Source organism: Gorilla gorilla, chromosome 4, assembly GCF_029281585.2.
Source record: "Gorilla gorilla gorilla isolate KB3781 chromosome 4, NHGRI_mGorGor1-v2.1_pri, whole genome shotgun sequence".
Taxonomy (NCBI): Eukaryota; Metazoa; Chordata; class Mammalia; order Primates; family Hominidae; genus Gorilla; species Gorilla gorilla.
In genome coordinates, this window is record NC_073228.2 from 135,206,953 (window position 1) to 135,227,076 (window position 20,124).

The window sequence follows — 20,124 nt, forward strand, 5'->3', positions numbered from 1 at the left end:
TGAAGTCAAGGGGTATGTTTATATTCCTATTGTATCTGACTCTAATACTTCTTAATGATGTCATCAATACATGTTTGCTTAACTGAATTACTTGATAAGTATTTGAAAAACCAATCCGTAGAATCTAATAATTACAGAGTTTTTTTTTTTTTTAATTCACATCCTTTTCTTTAACCACACTGCTTCCCTCTAGGATTATGAGTGAAGTTTGTTTTTTCTTTAAGACTTCCAGTATGTAACACATGTTCAAGTGGTTAGTTCTACTCCAGACAATGTTGCCTTTTGTTTTTGTCCAACTTTACCATCAGAACCAGGTTCTCTCCTTTATGTTTGAGTATTGGCTTTCAATCTAATAAATGGAATTTCACTTTCTTCTTCATTATAAAAACAGAATAGTTTGCCTTCTATTTTCTGTGATAATTATAGGAATGAGGGACGTCAGTAGTAAGAAGCATAATTCAGGAATAATTTGTATTTGGCTTTGGAATGCACATTCACAGAAAGATTCCCTAAAGTGTGCATCCCCACTCTGTTCTTAGGACTGTGTGTTTTGGGGGAGGTGGAGGGAAGTTTGGCGGTGATGTAGTAAGAGGGATCTTGGGCCATAGGATGGATGATCTAGTTGCTTATGTTTTAAAGCTCTGTGAAACAAATCATTTTTTTTTTGACCTGGCTCTAGATATAAATGTTTCTTTCTATCTTTTCTTTTAAATCTTGTTAATATAATCTTGAAAAAGTATGGAATGAGAACCTCTTTTTCTTCTTGAAAATCTGTGGTGTTACTTTCAGTTATGGTAAAAGGAAAAAGATAAAACCTGTGTTATGATTTTACCAGGTAATCTGGTAGTATATTTTGAATCCTTCAAAAAGAGATTTACATTCAGGGAAGAATTCACTTTTTTTTTTTTCTTGATGGATTCTGATGAAAATCTGGGAGAATACCTTTTTTTCCTACTTCTTTCTTTGAGACAGGGTCTCACTGTGTTGCCCAGGCTGGAGTGTGATCTTGGCTCTTTGCCTATGACTATGTGTTTGAGCCCAAGATGCCAGGAACCTCTGCCTCCTGGGCTCAAGTGATCCTCCTGTCTCAGCCTCCCAAGTAGCTGGGACTATAGGTGTGCACCACCATGCCCAGCCAATTTATATTTTTTGTAGAGACAGGGTTTCACCATGTTGTCCAGGCTGGTCTTGAACTCCTGGGCTCAAGAGGTCTACCTGTGTTGGCCTCCCAAAATGCGGGAACTGAAGGTGTGAGCCACCATGCCCAACCAGGAGAATAACTTTTTAAGAAGATAGAGAAAGTTGTATGATGCACTTTATCCATAAATTTAAATGCAGTAGTACCATTATTTAGTAATACAGGAAATTTAAATCATTAAGGTCAACTTTAATGTGCTGTATTTCATATATATTTTGTAGGAATGGAACATGTTTCCTACCTAAGACAGTCATGGCAGGCATGCACCTTAAGCTAGATCAAGCAGAGTGAATCTTAGGATATTTGCTAGGAATGCCGAGATGAAGGCACTTATTTTTATGAATTTCAACCTGAAAAGATAGTTATTGAATTCCTGGCAGCTATCTTTTGACCATGAAAGGAAATTTAGTTGATTAAGAAGCCAACACTGAGTGAGTAGAGCAGAGAAAAGCCATGCCCTAGTTACTCCATTTGAGCTGCTGGATCAACCCTTCCCTGAAGCTGCTGTACCTCTAGACTTACAGTTGCATGAGCCACTAAATTTCATGTTTAATCCAATTGGCTTTGGATTTTCTCTTACATTTTTGTGAAAACTTTCTAGCTGATACATCCTTCTCAACCCTCAATTATACACCTGCATAATGAGAACTCAAGGGACTTAATAAAACTTGAATTGTGAGTTAGGTAAGGATGCCTCTGACACAGATGTGCAGGTTGGCAGATAATGCATTCTTTTTTTTTTTTTTTTTTTTTGAGACAGAGTCTCACTCTGTTGCCCAGGCTGGAGTGCAGTGGCACAATCTCGGCTCATTGCAACCTCCACCTCCAGGGTTCAAGCGATTCTCCTGCTTCAGCCTCCTGAGTAGCTGGGATTACAGGTGCCCGCCACCACTCCTGGCCAAGTTTTTTTGTATTTTTAGTAGAGACGGGGTTTCACCATGTTGACCAGGCTGGTTTCGAACTCCAGACCTCAAATGATCCACCTGCTTTAGCCTCCCAAAGTGCTGGGATGAGTTGGGGGTGTAAGGTAGGAGAAAGGTCGATATGACTTTTCCCCCCACCCTCAGTGCCTCACTTCATTCTGGTTTTCCAAGCCTGTAGTTCACCACTAATTTTGAGTTCTTGTATGGAATGGAATTCTAAACCACTTACTTCAGCTGCAGTTGTTTTCTTACCCTAGGGCCATAGAAAGCAGTTTGGAGTGTAGTTTCTGCCTCTGTGAAGAAATTTTCTTGGTCTTCTCAACAAGGATAAATTTATATTGATATCTAATATAGTTAGGCTGTTGTACCCCCGTAGACAGAGCTTGCACTCTGTATACTGGCTTCCTTTGCCCCTTAGCAAGCACCACTACTCTTTCCTTTGACATGCAGTATTGTTTCTCAAAAAGTAGATCTCTTATAGCAGAATCACCCAGGACCCAAAAGAATACTTAGAAACTCACCATCGTAATTCAGTGTCTGAAAAATATTGTTCTCTTCCAGTCTGTAACATCCCGATAAAATTTTTAAAAGGATTTTTAAAGATTAGTTGAATCTAAAATTTATAAGGAAAAAAATAAGGAAGATTATCCAGAAAAATTCTTTAAAAGAATGAACATTTAGGCCAGGCGCGGTGGCTCACGCCTGTAATCCCAGCACTTTGGGAGGCCGAGGCAGGTGGATCACGAGGTCAGGAGATTGAGACCATCCTGGCTAAAGCAGTGAAAACCCCGTCTCTACTAAAAATACAAAAAATTAGCTGGGCGTGGTGGCGGGTGCCTGTAGTTCCAGCTACTCGGGAGGCCAAGGCAGGAGAATGGCGTGAACCCGGGAGGCAGAAGTTGCAGTGAGCCGAGATCGCGCCACTGCACTCTAGCCTGGGCGACAGAGCGAGACTCCGTCTTAAAAAAAAAAAAAGAACATTTAAAAAAAGGAACTAGGCTGGGCGTGGTGGCTAACACCCTGTAACCCGAACACTTTGGGAGGCCAAGGCGGGTGGATCACTTGAGGTTAGGGGTTTGAGACCAGCCTGGCCAACATAATGAAACCCTGTCTCTACTAAAAATAGAAAAAAAAATTAAGTCAGGCGTGGTGGCGCATGCCTGTAATCCCAGCTACTCAGGAGGCTGAGGCAGGAGAATAGCTTGAATCTGGGAGGTGGAGGTTGCATTGAGCTGAGATTGTGCCACTGTACTCCAGCCTGGGTGACAGAGCGAGACTGTGTCTCAAAAAATAAGTAAATAAGATTAAAAAAAAAAAAAAGAACTAGTTCTTGTAGATATTAAAAATGTATTCTGGCCGGGTGGCAGTGGCTTATGCCTGTAATCCCAGCACTTTGGGAGGCCGAGGAGGGTGGATCATTCGAGGTCAGGAGTTTGAGACCAGCCTGGTCAACATGGTGAAACCCCATATCTGCTAAAAATACAAAAATTAGCCAGGCATGGTGGCGCATGCTTGTAATCTCAGCTACTTGGGAGGCTGAGGCAGGAGAATCACTTGAACCCGGAGGCGGAGGATGCAGTGAGCTGAGATTGCGCCACTGCATTCCAGCCTGGGCGACAGAGCGAGACTCTGTCTCAAAAAAAAAAATGTATTCTAAAATTACAGTAATTAATACATTATAATTCTGGTAGATAGATCAGTGGTACAGAATAAAAAGAGTCCCAAATTCATATGGAAATTTAGAATATGATGAAAGCACGTATCGGATCAGTGGAGAAAATTATTTTTTTTCTTTCTGGCAATATTATAGCTGGGTAGCCATCAGAAAAAATCAGATCCTTATCTTCAGAGGAAGAAAATGAATTTTTCCTCTTTATATTCTTGGAATTAGGGAAGCCTTCTTAGAAAACGTGTTTTGAAAGAAGTGTAGGTATTCTAATGCCTTATTAGAGGGAGTATAAGTTGGCATATTCCTTTAGGAGATTGGAAAACATCTGCCAAATTTAAAATGCCTACTGAACATTTAAATGTACATGCTCTTAATACATCAGTTTCACTTCTTGGAATTTATCTTATGGTTAAATTCTGTAGCTTTTGGGTTTAGTTCATCATATTCTCACTTGTGTGAATATACAGGGTTAGTTTTTGCAGTACTGTAATAGTAAAGTATTAGAAACAACTCAACTTCCGTCTGTGAAAGATGACCTATATCAGTATGATACAAATGCAGCCTTTAAAACTTAAAAGAGGCAGTTTTTTAAAAGTTACTGATATTAACTGGGTGTAGTGGCACATGCTGATAGTCCTAGTTATTTGGGAGGCTGATAGGGAAGGATTGTTTGAACTCAGGAGTTCAAATCCAGCCTGGGTAACATAGATCTCATCTCTTTAAAATGTTACTGATATTGCCTGATTTCTAAGATAAAGTGTTAAGTGAAAAAGGTGCCCGTGATGTATAATGCTACATAAAAATATTTTAAAAAAGAATATACATATATGCTGGTATATTCATAAAGTATCTGTGAAAGGCTACACTAGAAGCTAATATTAGGGGCTGTATTGAGGGAAGACAACTGGGTGGGTAGGATAATGGTGGGAAACTTAATTCTATCTTCCCCCCCCCAATATCATCAAGCGTCGTACTGGGTAAAAGGAAAAAAGGGATTCACCTAATTTTCATCTTTTTCAATTTGTTAGAATCTCCAAGGGTGAGGTCACCCCCAATCTACATTAGAAATGTTTTTTTTGTTTTGTTTTTTGTTTTGAGACGGAGTCTTGCTGTGTCGCCCAGGCTGAAGTGCGGTGACGCGATGTCGGCTCACTGCAAGCTCTGCCTCCCGGGTTCATGCCATTCTCCTGCCTCAGCCCCCCAAGTAGCTGGGACTACAGGCACCCGCCACCACGCCTGGCTAATTTTTTGTATTTTTAGTAGAGACGGGGTTTCACCGTGTTAGCCAGGATGGTCTCGATCTCCTGACCTCGTGATTCACCTGCCTCGGGCTCCCAAAGTGCTGGGATTACAGGCATGAGCCACCGCGCCTGGCAGAAAAAAATTTTTTTTTATAGTAGTGGTAAAAGACACATAAAATTTATCATCCTATCCATTTCTGAGTGTACAGTTTAGTAGTGTTAAGTATGTTCACATTGCTGTGCAGCCAATCTCTAGAACTTTTTCACTTTGCAAAACTGAAACTCTGTACCCATTAGATAACAAATTTTCATTTCTCCTTATTGTCATCCCCCAGTACCCACATACTTTATGATTCTATGAATTTGACTACTTTAGATTCCTCATGTAAGTGGAATCATACAGTATTTATGTTTTTGTGACTGGATTATTTCACTTAGTATAGTGTTCGTAAGGCTCATCCATTTTATAGCATGACAGGATTTCGTTCCTTTTTATTTTTATTTTTTATTTTTGAAAAAGATGAGATCTTGCTTTATATCCCAGGCTGGCCTTGAAGTCGTGGGCTCAAGTAGTACTCTGGCATCAGTCTTGTAAGTAGCTGGAAGTACAGGCATGTGCCACTGCCCTTCCGTTTTAAGGCTCAATAATATTCCATTGTATGTTTGTTTATCTGTTCTTCTGTTGGTGGACATTTGGGTTGCTTCTACCTCTTGGCTATTGTGCTACCTCTTGGCTAGTATGAATGTGGGTGGGCAAATATGTCTTCAGGGCTCTGCCTTCAATTTTTCCAAATATATCCGTGAAGTAGATAGTATTTCTATTTTTAATATTTTGGGGACCTGTCATAATGTGTTTTCTATAGCAGTTGCACCATTTTACGGTATCGCCAACAGTGCACAAAGATTTCAATTTCTTCACATCCTTGTCAGCATTTATTTTCTGTGTGTGGTTTTTGTTTTGTTTTGTTTTCTTTCATAGTAGCCATCCTAAGGGGTGTGAGGTGATCCCAAATATTTTTTTTTCTTCTTTCTTTTGAGACAGGCTTTCACTCTGTTGCCCAGGCTCGAGTATAATGAACAATCATGACTCACTGCACCCTCAACCTTCTGGGCTGAAGCAGTCCTTCCACATTAGCCCTTCAGGTAGCTGGGACCACAGGCATGTGCCACCACACCTGGCTTTTTTTTTTTTTTTTTTTTTTTTTTTTAAATAGAGACAGTGTCTCTCTATGTTGCCCAGTGTCATCTCAAACTCCTGGGCTCGAGCAATCCTTCCACCTTGGCATTCAAGTGTTGGGATTACAGGCATGAGCCACTGTGCCCGACCCCCAATCTATATTTTTAACGAGTATTTTAATTATATATTTCTTCTATATTTAAAAAGCTTATGAAGTTATGAAGTACATTTAAGTTAATGATTTCAGTTTTATTACTAAAAAATACAACTAGTAGCCACTTTTTAGAATTGTATCTGAATGTGCTTTGTTTCTGTAACTTGAAGTGCATGTTTTATAATAAGATCCTCAAGGGATTGTACCTCTCTCTCTGTTTTTTTTTTTTGTATTTAAATGTGAGTCACCTAGGGAACAGACTAGGATATGTGTACTTAACCCTAGGTAATTTTGCTAACCTTAATTCTTTTCTCTAACACAGTTAAAATTCTAAGGTTCTGCATGTTAGAATTCCAGTAGTGTACCAACATTTAAAATAATGTGTTTTAATGAAAAACTCTGTGTCATTTTACTTTACATGAGAGGATTTGATCTGTTTGTTTACTTTTAATTGAAAATAGTTTTATCTTTATGGTCTTGACAGTTGTGTGTTAACTTTTCTCACAAGATGAATTTAATCATAAATTGTTCAAGAGCAAGATCAGTTGTTAAGAATTTTATCCAGGACAAAAAGTACATGAGATTCTAGTAAAAAATGGAAAGGAATGTAAATTGTCTTTAAATTTTTTCCTGCTTTTTCAAGAAAATTTTAGGGGTGTGAGTGTTCTACAACAAAATTAATAGCTTATAAAGTATTTTACATTTTGAATAAATTACTTGCAGTTCTTGTTTTTCTGACTTGAAGTTTCTGAAATTATTCTGAAATTGTTATTGCAGAGTACCTATTTTTTCTTGCAAGTATTTATTCTTTAGAAGTATTATTTCTAAAATCACATCACTGTACGAATATCCAGCTGTAGCCTGTGACTACATCATGAGTATTAGAAGTCATTTTTTAATAACTTTTGCCAGACCTGAAGGTTCATTACTGTGCAGCTCTCTCCTTCATGGCTGTTTTTATTTGGATATTTAAGGCTGAGCTGCTGTCTTCATTATATTTGGTGTGTGACTTGGTAGAGAAGGGCACAAGTAGTGGTATGGCTTGGGAAGGGTGGGAGTTTAATCCTCATTGTGAGTTTTGAGAAAAGATAATGAAATCCTTTATATCCCTTTCCATAGACCTGCATTTCAAAGACTTACATTTTAATAAGAATTAGTTGTGCAGCTGCAACCCTGGCAACAAGGCCTAGGAGAAAAGAATTGGGGCAGCATTCCAGAAATCAGGGCAGGCACTGGTCTCATGTGGGGCTGAGCTAATGAAACAGATAAAAATATAAAGCATGTAGTAAAAATAAGACCAATACTTTCTTTGGCATGGTAGATACTGAAATTTTTCCACACATATTTTTTAAAAAGTCCAAAAGCTCATAAGCTGCACATTCAATAAGAGTAGCTATATTATCTTCTCCTTTAGTATAAAAAAATACCCCAGATACTCTTGGAAGTTAGTATTTCTGTGAATTATATCCAAAATGTAATTGTTCTTGGCCCATTCTTGGTGAAGTCCAGACGTTTTCAAAACATGGGGTACGAAATTTGTCAGATAAAGTTTAGAAACAAGGTTTTAGGTTTTAAACTTTAAAAATCAAATGCTCATATCAGTTTTAATGTAAATTTCTCATAGTTACTGGACTCTTTAGATGCCCTTAAATAATAAAATTTGTTAAATATATTCTCTGAATACTGTGACAATGGCTACATAATCTATTATCTAACCATAATTTAATTATTACCTGGTTGTTACATGTTTAGGTTGTGTTGGAGTTTTCCCTCTTATAATAAGAAATATTGCAAGAAAACATTTTTGTGTGTATAGGTATTTTGCTTTCTTTTGGGCTAGTCAGGATTACTTCTGGATTTCCAGAAGTGATAATGATGCATTAAATGTGAAAATTTTGAATACTTTCTAAAAGCACTACCAATCTACACAGCTACTATAGTGTGTATGCAGTTGCTAGTTTCTCTGCTTCTTTATCAACATTGAATATTTGAATAGATATGAAATGGTAGTTGAATTTTTTAATTTTTCACTTTTTAAATTAGAAACTTGGAATATTTGGAATATTTTAAAAGCAGCTTACCAGCTTCCCCTTTGTGGATTTTAAAATTTGCGTCCTTTTCCCATTTATATATTGGAGATCCATTAAGTGGTTTTTTTTTTTTTTTTTTTGAAGTAGTAGTCCTAAGAATCTCTCAAAATTGAGTGTGGTAAACTTCCTATTCATTCTGTACACTCATAGCAAATGGTATAATATGTGCCAGGCTCTATTTTAGCCTGAACAAAACAGCTGATGTAGTTGCAAACTCCTAGAGCTAAAGGGACTCTTAAATATCATGTTCATTTTTTACCCAAGGAAACTGAGATCCCATCTCATATTATGTGATCAGTAATTAACCTTAGAGAATGGTGGCTGAACTGGAATTAAAGTTCTGTCAGCATTGTTGCCTCCCTACTATTCCATATATCTCTTCTTTCCTCTTCCTAATATGATAATCAGATTTCCCTCTCACTACCCACTGCTTCTTCTATTGTATTTGTAGATTCCCATTGGCTTAAGCAAATCAGCCTAATCCTAGTCTTGGTTCAAGGAACCTGTTGGCTCATGCCATTACTTTGGTCACAATAATTGGTTCAGGAGTGACCAAGTCAGCAAAATTGATCCAGTTAGAGGGTAGTCTTGAATTTTCATTACTGTTAACGTCTGAGTATTTTAAAATTTTCTTAATGTTTTTACGTTTTAATCTGAGTTAGTAATATATTTAGTTTACAAACGAGATTTTTTTTTTTTTTTTGAAACGGAGTCTCGCTCTGTCCCCCAGGCTGGAGTGCAGTGGCGCAATCTCGGCTCACTGCAAGCTCTGCCTCCCGGGTTCACGCCATTCTCCTGCCTCAGCCTCCCGAGCAGCTGGGACTAAGGGCACCTGCCACCGCGCCCGCTAATTTTTTGTATTTTTAATAGAGATGGGGTTTCACTGTGTTAGCCAGGATGGTCTCGATCTCCTGACCTCGTGACCAAATGAGATTTTTAAAACCATCTTTTTGTCATTAATTTCTAGTTTTATCCCATTATTGTAAGATAATGCAATGTGTATGGTTATTGATCTTGTGTTTTGGGCCGTGCTTTTTGGGCTATTATATGACCTATCTGTGTATATGCTATGTGCTTATGCAACTAATATGTATTCTCTGATTTTATTGCTTGGATCTTCAATATATCTGCTTATACTGTTTTTGATCAGTTGAGTGTTAATATTTCCAACTGCAATTGATTTTAGCTTTTTCTCCCTCCATTTTCTACAGTTGTTTCTGACATATATTGAGACTTTGTTTGATATGGATGTGTTCATGATGATTATGTGGTTTTGTTCTACTATTTTTATAAATATGTAATATCTCACTTTGTCCTTCTTGATATTTTTTACCTTAAATTTTGTTAAATTTATTTTTTATTTATTATGTTTATTTTTTTAGGGAGACAGAATCTGCCTATGTTGGCTAGGCTGGTCTTGAACTCCTGGACTCAATCATTCTGCCTTGGCCTCCCAAAGTGCTGGAATACAGGCATGAGACCATGGTTGGCCTGCCTTAAATTTTATTAAGATTGCTATGTTAGCTTTGTTGTGGTTCATATTTGTTTGGTTTATCCTTTCTTAAATATTACTTATATTGCTCTGTCATTTTTTAACCTGGCATAAAAAATGTTTTATACTAATTTGTCTTTAAATTGGCAAGTTCAACTCATTTACATTATTGTAATTACTGTTCTAATTGGGTTTAATTTTCATCCCTTTCCCTTTTGACTAACTCCATTCCTGCTTTTCATTGGGTAAGTTGAAATTTTTTCTATTTTTGTTCTTATGATGATTACCCTTTAGACCCATTCCTCAGTTTACTTCTGTATAGTTCTTACTTTTAAAATGGCTTTTTCTTCCCCTAAATGTGACAGATACTCTAGCATTCTCATACGTTCTTTTAATGTGTCTCCTGACTCCCCATCCCCAGTGAGTATATTGCTGGTATTTTAGATCACTTTTTATGGCTACTAAGGCATTTGACTACTTTTACTTTCTTTATCTCTTGGAGTACTTTCTTTATCTCTTGGAGTACCTCCTATATTTCTTTTTCTTTTGAGTATTCTTCCAAATGTGCAGTTAGTGGGCTTTATGTGACTCTCTGAGGCTTTGTATGTTGAAAATATTTTTGTCTTAACATCATATTGGAATGATGTTTTGGATGTAAAATTCTAAGTTTAAAGTTACTTTAATTCAAAACTTTTAAAATACAGGTCAAGAGTCCCTTTCCTGGTATTCTAAAACCAAATAATCAAAGGGTTTTTCATAATTTATTTGACTACAACACACAAACCAAACTGGTATGAGGCTACTTACGGATTTTATTCATCTCATTTAGTGTTAATGTTTATAGATTTTCCTTCAAGATATTAATGAGTTAAATTATGGGTTAGTGCCTTAGATGCTGTTGTGGATGTTACATAATATGTGATATACATACACACACCATATTACTTTTATATACTCTGAAAAATCATTGTTTTGTTCTGTTTTGTGCTGCTATAACAAGATACCACAGACTGGGTAATTTATAATGAACCAGAAATATATTGGCTCATGGTTTGGGAGGCTGGGAAGTCCAAGATCAATGGGCCAACATGTTGCTGTGGCAGAAGGCAGGAGAGAGAGAGAGCATGAGTGAGAAGATAGAACTCCCCTTTTTATAATGAACCCATTGAAATGGGGCACATAGTCTTAAATATGATGACAGCATTAATCTTTTGGGGATTTGGTTTCCAATGCATGTTTTTTTTGGGGGATACATTCAAACCATAGCAATTCTGAATTCTGAAAAAACCCCTGCTGCAAGGATTATGGATAAAGGATTGTGGATTTACACTACCCCATCCTGTGTCCAGTGTCACTTTTTGTGATATCTAATATTAATCTTATTCTTTTACTTTTGGCATTACTGTGTTCTTTTTTTTCCAGCCTTTGAGATTTTTTTCTTTGATAATCTTAAGTTTTCTAGGAATGGGCTCTTCTGTTTGGCTGTTTGAGGCTTTACACTCTTCACTTCTTTTATCTTTAATTCTGGGAAGTTATTATTTCTTGAAATGTTTATATTTCTCTAGAAATGTTTCATTTCCCTCCCTCTTTCTGCAACTCTGTTATCTGGATATTGTCTGTTTTACATATTCAGTATTTCTACTTGATTCTTTTTCATGGTTTCCTGTTTTGGCTTCATATACTTATATCTTCCATTGACTTTTTAGGGACACATTCTTGGATCATTCATTCCAGTAATACTGCTTCAGATGGCATAAGTTGTTTAGTGAGTCATCCTTCTTTCACAATAGTTTATGTTATAGATGTGTCTATTTGTCTGTGTCCCTTGCGGGGTATTAGTCACTTAGTCTAATAATATCTGTTAGGGAATTTATGTCCAGGTGAGTTTAAGGAGAGGAAGGACTTGGGACCCAGGTCAAATAGCCACCTCGCACCATTGAAGTGCTGTCAAGTTCTGTTGGCTGCTACTGCATCAGGCAAATTCTGATTGGGATTTGTTTTTAAACTCATATGAATAAATAATACTGGATACTGGAAACAGGTTATTTCCTTAGATTATAACTCACTACCAGCCCTGTAGCTCCCCTGCCCCTTGTACAAGGTGGGGGCACAGAGAGGGGCGGGAAGAGTGAATGCCAAGAGGATGGCTTATTAGTCTGTGTCTGTTTTCCTGAGCTTTCCTCTCTAAGGCTTCTGTGCCACCCTGATTTTAAACTGCTGACAAAGACATCTAGGCTGTTGCTGCCAATTTCTGTGGCTAAGGGGCAATCAAGGGGGAGGGAAAGGCAAAATCTTAAAGAGCTTTTAGCATATCTCTCTTTTAAGTCCTACCTCTGCTTCCCTTTGCTTCTGGCTCCAGGTTACCGGTTTCCTTTCAGAAAAGTTAAGTACAGCTTTTGGTATCACCAGCAGTTTTTGTTCCCTTTTGTTGTTGCTGCCATTATTGTTCTTGGAATCCAGATTTACTTCTGATTTTTCTTCCCTACGGTTGATTTTGTTGGAAGGGACCAGAAGCCCATGACAGTTGTTCATCTTGGTAAGAATTGGATGACTTCATTTGATCCAAGAAAGATAGTTAAACAAGATTTCCTTGAAGCACATAAAAATCTTTAATTGAAGAGTATAGGCATACAAAATATACACAAGCTATATGAAAATAATCATAAGAATTAAGAGTTCCAGGCTGGGCGCGGTAGCTCACACCTGTAATCCTAGCACTATGGGAGGCCTAGGTGGGCGGATCCCCTAAGGTCAGGAGTTCAAGACCAACCTGGCCAACATGGTGAAACCCCGTCTCTACTAAAAATACAAAAATTAGCTGGGCATGGTGGTGGGCCCCTGTAATCCCAGCTACTTGGGAGGCTGAGGCAGGAGAATTGCTTGAACTCGGGAGGCAGAGGTTGTAGTGAGCTGAGATTGTGCCATTGCCCTCCAGCCTGGGCAACAAGAGTGAAACTCCATCTCAAAAAAAAAAAAAAAAAAAGAAGAGCTCCAGTTATCTATCACTGTATAACAAACTACCTCAAAATTCAGTGGCTTAACCAACAATTACTCTATTACATCTCTCAATCTTGAAGGTCAGGAATTTGGGCAAGTCTTGGCAATTCTTCTCTTAAATGTAGCATCATCAGCTAATGGTATTCAGCTAATAGGTGGGCAGGACTGGAGGATTCTAAGCAGCTTTATTTACACGTCCGGTGATTTGGCTAGGAAGGCTGGAAGGCTAAGCTCAGTTGGGGGCGTATGTCTGCGCATGGTCTTTCCAGCATGACGGTTTTAGGGTAGTTGGAATCTGAGCAGAAGCTATAAAGCTTTTTATGACGTTCTAAGATCCAAGCCTTGTTCTGTAGTCAAACAAGTCTTACTAAGGTCACCTGAATTTAATGTAGAGGAATTTGGAGGAATAACCAAGAATAACTAATACCACACAAGGTTATTAGAGTTTTTTTTTTTTTTTTGTTCCTGATTGTTGCTTTTAGGAGAATGTCATTAGTTCTTGGCTTCTTAGGGAATCTTTTCCTTATCCCTCCCATCTGAAGGGGATTCCCTGTAGTAGAGGGATATCATGTACTTCTTTTTCAGTTCACTTTTATAATAATATTTTTCCCCATGACAGTGGTTCCCAACTGGGGGAATCACTCTCCAGGGGCATTTGGCAGTGTCTGGAGACATTTTTGGTTGTCACAACAGGTGGAAAGGGGTACTGTTCGTGTCTAGTGGATAGAGGCCAAGGATGCTGCTAAATATCCCACAATGCACAGGACAGTGCCTGCAAGAAAGTACTATCTGGGCTAGGTGCAGTGGCTCATTCCTGTAATTCCAGTAATCCCAGCACTTTGGGAAGCCAAAGCGAGAGGAGCACTTGAGTCCAGGAGTTCGCGACTAGCCTGGGAAACATATAGACCCTACCTCTACAAAAAAAAAATTTAAGTAGCTGGGCGTGGTGGTGCATGCCTGTAGTCATAGCTACTCTAGAGGCTGAGGCGAGAGAATTGTTTGAGCCCAGGAGGTTGAGGCTGCAGGGAGCCGTGATTGCACCATTGCCCTGCAGCCTGGGTGACACAGCGAGACCCTCTCTCAAAAAAAATAAAATTATCTAAATGAAAATGTCAGTAGCACTGAGGTTGAGAAATCCTGCTTTAGAGCAATCCTGGAAAGTTGGTATAATTCTCATAAATGAAAACTTTGATTCAGAGAGGCTATTGAATGTCACTTATGTAATCAGTTGTGAAATCTATTTTGAACACAGGTTTTGCCAATGTCAAATTCACGGAAATTCTACGTACTATATATTTTTTATGTTGGAATTAATGTATTAAGTATTTATTTGTAAATACTGAGACAAGTTACCAAGTCAAATGCAACAGAGAACGTTAATTCACATTCTACCTCAATAATGCTTATAAGAATCAACATAATTATAATTTAAAATAACATTGAAATAGATTAAACTAACATTTCCCTATATTCTTAAAAAAGAATAGAGAGAAAATGCTCTGTCTTAAATTACTGTGAGCTATGGGTTCATCATTTCCAAAGTAAGGATAATACCGCTTAGGATTATAAAAATTAAATGAGATTATATTTGTCAAAGTATATAGTGAAATATATGATTAACATTCAATTTTTTTTCCACATCATGGCTTTATAATCTAGTTGGACTTTTCTTTATAATCCAGGGAAATTTTCTATCTGTGATTTTTTAAAATGTAGAACATACAAAAAGAACAGAGAATCCAAGAATACTGAATCTCTTATTTGACCCACTGTGATTTGTGTAGGTTTATGGACCAGAAAGAAGAAATAGTTCATGTTCTTTGACAACTGGTTAGTATTTTCTGTTTATGAAATCTTCCACATCATAGCATCATTATCAAAGCTTTCTATTATTACAGGCTGTTTTTTGAGTATGAAAATAAAGATCATTTCAAATACCACATTTAAAAACATTTTTCTCCAATATTGTTCATGATTCTGACTGTACAGGGTTATACAAAAAACCTTGAACATTTATTTATTTATTTTTTATTGTTATACTTTAAGTTTTAGGGTACATGTGCACAACGTGCAGGTTTGTTACATATGTATACATGTGCTGTGTTGGTGTGCTGCACCCATTAACTCATAATTTAGCATTAGGTATATCTCCTAATGCTATCCCTCCCCACTCCCTCCACTCCACAACAGTCCCCGGTGTGTGATGTTCCCCTTCCTGTGTCCATGTGTTCTCATTGTTCAATTCCCACCTATGAGTGAGAACATGCGGTGTTTGGTTTTTTGTCCTTGTGATAGTTTGCTGAGAATGATGCTTTCCAGCTTCATCCATGTCCGTACAAAGGACATGAACTCCTCCTTTTTTATGGCTGCATAGTATTCCATGGTGTATAGGTGCCACATTTTCTTAATCCAGTCTATCATTGTTGGACATTTGGCTTGGTTCCAAGTCTTTGCTATTGTGAATAGTGCCACAATAAACATACGAGTGCATGTGCCTTTATAGCAGCATGATTTATAATCCTTTGGGTATATACCCAGTTATGGGATGGCTGGGTCAAATGGTATTTCTAGTTCTAGATCCCTGAGGAATTGCCACACCAACTTCCACAATGGTTGAACTAGTTTACAGTCCCACCAACAGTGTAAAAGTGTTCCTATTTCTCCACATCCTCTCCAGCACCTGTTGTTTCCTGACTTTTTAATGATCACCATTCTAACTGGTGTGAGATGGTATCTCATTGTGGTTTTGATTTGCATTTCTCTGATGGCCAGTGATGATGAGCATTTTTTCATGTGTTTTTTGGCTGCATAAATGTCTTCTTTTGAGAAGTGTCTGTTCGTATCCTTTGCCCACTTTTTGATGGGGTTGTTTGTTTTTTTCTTGTAAATTTGTTTGAGTTCATTGTAGATTCTGGATATTAGCCCTGTGTCAGATGAGTAGGTTGCAAAAATTTTCTCCCATTCTGTAGGTTGCCTGTTCACTCTGATGGTGGTTTCTTTTGCTGTGCAGAAGCTCTTTAGTTTAATTAGATCCCATTTATCAATTTTGTCTTTTGTTGCCATTGCTTTTGGTGTTTTAGACATGAAGTCCTTGGCCATGCCTATGTCCTGAATGGTATTGCCTAGGTTTTCTTCTGTGGTTTTTATGGTTTTAGGTCTAACATGTAAGTCTTTAATCCATCTTGAATAAATTTTTGTATAAGGTGTAGGGAAGGGATTCAGTTTCAGCTTTCTACATATGGGTAGCCAGTTTTGCCAGCACCATTTATTAAATAGGGAATCCTTTCCCCATTTCTTCTTTTTGTCAGGTTTGTCAAAGATCAGATAGTTGTAGATGTGCAGCATTATTTCTGAGGGCTCTGCTTTGTTCCATTGGTCTATATCTCTGTTTTGGCACCAGTACCATGCTGTTTTGGTTACTGTAGCCTTGTAGTATAGTTTGAAGTCAGGTAGCATGATGCCTCCAGCTTTGTTCTTTTGGCTTAGAATTGACTTGGCGATGCGGGCTCTTTTTTGGTTCCATATGAACTTTAAAGTAGTTTTTTCCAATTCTGTGAAGAAAGTCATTGGTAGATTGATGGGGATGGCATTGAATCTATATATTACCTTGGGCAGTATGGCCATTTTCATGATACTGATTTTTCCTACCCATGAGCATGGAACGTTCTTCCATTTGTTTGTATCCTCTTTTATTTCATTGAGCAATGGTTTGTAGTTCTCCTTGAAGAGGTCCTTCACATCCCTTGTAAATTGGATTCCTAGGTATTTTATTCTCTTTGAAGCAATTGTGAATGGGAGTTCACTCATGATTTGGCTCTCTGTTTGTCTATTATTGATGTATAAGAATGCTTGTGATTTTTGCACATTGATTTTGTATCGTGAGACTTTGCTGAAGTTGCTTATCAGCTTAAGGAGATTTTGGGCTGAGATGGTGGGGTTTTCTAGATATACAATCATGTCATCTGCAAACAGGGACAATTTGACTTCCTCTTTTCCTAATTGAATGCCCTTTATTTCCTTCTCCTGCCTGATTGCCCTTGCCAGAACTTCCAACACTATGTTGAATAGGAGTGTTGAGAGAGGGCATCCCTGTCTTGTGCCAGTTTTCAAAGGGAGTGCTTCCAGTTTTTGCCCATTCAGTATGATATTGGCTGTGGGTTTGTCACAGATAGCTCTTATTATTTTGAGATATGTCCCGTCAACACCTAATTTATTGAGAGTTTTTAGCGTGAAGGGTTGTTGAATTTTGTCAAAGGCCTTTTCTGTATCTATTGAGATAATCATGTGGTTTTTGTCTTTGGTTCTTTTTGTATGCTGGATTACGTTTATTGATTTGCATATGTTGAACCAGTCTTGTATCCCAGGGATGAAGCCCACTTGATCATGGTGGATAAGCTTTTTGATGTGTTGCTGGATTTGGTTTGCCAGTATTTTATTGAGGATTTTTGCATCAATGTTCATCAAGGATATTGGTCTAAAATTCTCTTTTTTTGTTGTGTCTCTGCCAGGCTTTGGTATCAGGATGATGCTGGCCTCCCTAAAATGAGTTAGGGAGGATTCCCTCTTTTTCTATTGATTGGAATAGTTTCAGAAGAAATGGTAACAGTTCCTCCTTGTACCTCTGGTAGAATTCGGCTGTGAATCTATATGGTCCTGGACTTTTTTTGGTTGGTAGGCTATTAATTGTTGCCTCAATTTCAGATCCTGTTATTGGTCTATTCAGAGTTTCAACTTCTTCCTGGTTTAGTCTTGGGAGAGTGTATGTGTCAAGGAATTTATCCATTTCTTCTAGATTTTCTAGTTTATTTGCGTAGAGGTGTTTATAGTTTCTCTGATGGTAGTTTGTATTTCTGTGGGATGGGTGGTGATATCCCCTTTATCATTTTTTATTGTGTCTATTTGATTCTTCTCTCTTTTCTTCTTTATTAGTCTTGCTAGTGGTCTATCAATTTTGTTGATCTTTTCAAAAACACCAGCTCCTGGATTCATTGATTTTTTGAAGGCTTTTTTGTGTCTTTGTTTCCTTCAGTTCTGCTCTGATCTTAGTTATTTCTTGCCTTCTGCTAGCTTTTGAATGTGTTTGCTCTTGCTTCTCTAGTTCTTTTAATTGTGATGTTAGGGTGTCAATTTTGGATCTTTCCTGCTTTCTCTTGTGGGCATTTAGTGCTATAAATTTCCCTCTACACACTGCTTTGAATGTGTCCCAGAGATACTGGTATGTTGTGTCTTTGTTCTCGTTGGTTTCAAAGAACACCTTTATTTCTGCCTTCATTTCATTATGTACCCAGTAGTTATTCAGGAACAGGTTGTTCAGTTTCCATGTAGTTGAGTGATTTTGAGTGAGTTTCTTAATCCTGAGTTCTAGTTTGATTGCACTGTAGTCTGAGAGACAGTTTGTTATAATTTCTGTTCTTTTACATTTGCTGAGGAGTGCTTTACTTCCAAGTATGTGGTCAATTTTGGAGTAGGTGTGGTGTGGTGCTGAGAAGAATGTATATTCTGTTGATTTGGGGTGGAGAGTTCTGTAGATGTCTATTAGGTCCACTTGGTGCAGAGCTGAGTTCAATTCCTGGATATCCTTGTTAACCTTCTGTCTCATTGATCTGTCTAATGTTGACAGTAGGGTGTTAAAGTCTCCCGTTATTATTGTGTGGGAATCTAAGTCTCTTTGTAGGTCACTTAAGGACTTGCTTTATGAATCTGGGTGCTCCTGTATTGGGTGCACATGTATTTAGGATAATTAGCTCTTCTTGTTGAATTGATCCCTTTACCATTATGTAATGACCTTCTTTGTCTCTTTTGATCTTTGCTGGTTTAAAGTCTGTTTTATCAGAGACGAGGATTGCAACCCCTGCCTTTTTTTGTTTTCCATTTGCTTGGTAGATCTTCCTCCATCCCTTTATTTTGAGCCTATGTGTGTCTCTGCACATGAGATGGGTCTCCTGAATACAGCACACTGACGGGTCTTGACTCATTATCCAATTTGCCAGTCTCTGCCTTTTAATTGGAGCATTTAGCCCATTTACATTTAAGGTTAGTATTGTTATGTGTGAATTTGATCCTGTCATTATGATGTTAGCTGGTTATTTTGCTCGTTAGTTGATGCAGTTTCTTCCTAGCCTTGATGATCTTTACAATTTGGCATGTTTTTGCAGTGGCTGGTACCGGTTGTTCCTTTCCATGTTTCATGCCTCCTTCAGGAGCTCTTTTAGGGCAGGCCTGGTGGTGACAAAATCTCTCAGCATTTGCTTGTCTGTAAAGGATTTTATTTCTCCTTCACTTGTGAAGCTTAGTTTGGCTGGATATGAAATTCTGGGTTGAAAATTCTTTTCTTTAAGAATGTTGAATATTGGCCCCCACTCTCTTCTGGCTTATAGAGTTTCTGCCGAGAGATCCGCTGTTAGTCTGATGGGCTTCCCTTTGTGGGTAACCCGACCTTTCTCTCTGGCTGCCCTTAACATTTTTTCCTTCATTTCAACTTTGGTGAATCTGACAATTATGTGTCTTGGAGTTGCTCTTCTCGAGGAGTATCTTTGTGGCATTCTCTGTATTTCCTGAATTTGAATGTTGGCTTGCCTTGCTAGACTGGGGAAGTTCTCCTGGATAATATCCTGCAGAGTGTTTTCCAGCTTGGTTCCATTCTCCCCGTCACTTTCAGGTACACCATTGAGATGTAGATTTGGTCTTTTCACATAGTCCCATATTTCTTGGAGGCTTTGTTTGTTTCTTTTTATTCTTTTTTCTCTAAACTTCTCCTCAAGCTTCATTTCATTCATTTCATCTTCCATCACTGATACCCTTTCTTCCAGTTGATCGCATCGGTTACTGAGGCTTGTGCATTAGTCACGTAGTCCTTGTGCTGTGGTTTTCAGCTCCATCAGGTCCTTTAAGGACTTCTCTGAGTTGATTATTGTAGTTATCCATTCGTCTAATTTTTTTCAAAGTTTTTAACTTCCTTGCTATTCGTTCGAACTTCCTCCGTTAGCTCGGAGTAGTTTGATCTTCTGAAGCCTTCCTCTCTCAGCTCGTCAGTCATTCCCCGTCCAGCTTTGTTCCGTTGCTGGTGAGGAGCTGCGTTCCTTTGGAGGAGGAGAGGTGGTCTGATTTTTAGAGTTTCCGGTTTTTCTGCTCTGTTTTTTCCACATCTTTGTGGTTTTATCTACTTTTGGTCTTTGATGATGGT

General features: G+C 38.1%; 1 protein-coding gene across 5 annotated transcripts in view; it reads left to right on the forward strand.

The window, feature by feature from the left end:
• The window catches only part of CDC42SE2 (CDC42 small effector 2), a 124,085-nt gene that overhangs the window by 46,402 nt on the left and 57,559 nt on the right, over window positions 1–20,124 (forward strand). The gene's annotated exons all lie outside the window — the stretch shown is intronic.